Here is a 483-nt window from a genome sequence, read left to right on the forward strand (position 1 = left end):
CTTACTTTTAGCGTTACCCAGAAACAACGACGTAGTAAGTTCTGTTTCCTTTGGGGTGCTTGTTTACCGTGAGTCCTCTTGCCTCTCACGATTGGGGTGCTTGCTTACCGTGAGTCCCCTTGCCTCTCACAATTGGGGTGCTTGTTTACCGTGAGTCCCCTTGCCTCTCACGATTGGGGTGCTTGTTTATCGTGAGTCCCCTTGCCTCTCACGATTGGGGTGCTTGTTTATCGTCAGTCCCCTTGCCTCTGACTTTAATCATATTAAAGCAAGTGTTCAAAGTTGCCTCCATTAGCTTCAAGACACAAATTTACACGCCTTTGATCCTTGCCTCTGACTTTAACCATATTAAAGTGGCAAGTGTTCAAAGTTGCCTCCATTAGCTTCAAGACACAAATTTACACGCCTTTGGAAATGTTGCACTGTCTTTATTAAAGTTTCCCTTGGGATTGCAACGCAGGCTCGACGAATACGGTCTATCAT

General features: G+C 45.8%; 1 protein-coding gene and 1 long non-coding RNA gene across 4 annotated transcripts in view; both read left to right on the plus strand.

The window, feature by feature from the left end:
- Positions 1-483, plus strand: part of LOC108767492 (uncharacterized) — a 20,375-nt gene that overhangs the window by 10,751 nt on the left and 9,141 nt on the right. The window lies entirely within an intron of this gene.
- Positions 1-483, plus strand: part of Khc (kinesin heavy chain) — a 13,935-nt gene that overhangs the window by 10,417 nt on the left and 3,035 nt on the right. The gene's annotated exons all lie outside the window — the stretch shown is intronic.

This window comes from Trachymyrmex cornetzi, unplaced genomic scaffold, assembly GCF_001594075.2.
Source record: "Trachymyrmex cornetzi isolate Tcor2-1 unplaced genomic scaffold, Tcor1.1 scaffold682, whole genome shotgun sequence".
Taxonomy (NCBI): Eukaryota; Metazoa; Arthropoda; class Insecta; order Hymenoptera; family Formicidae; genus Trachymyrmex; species Trachymyrmex cornetzi.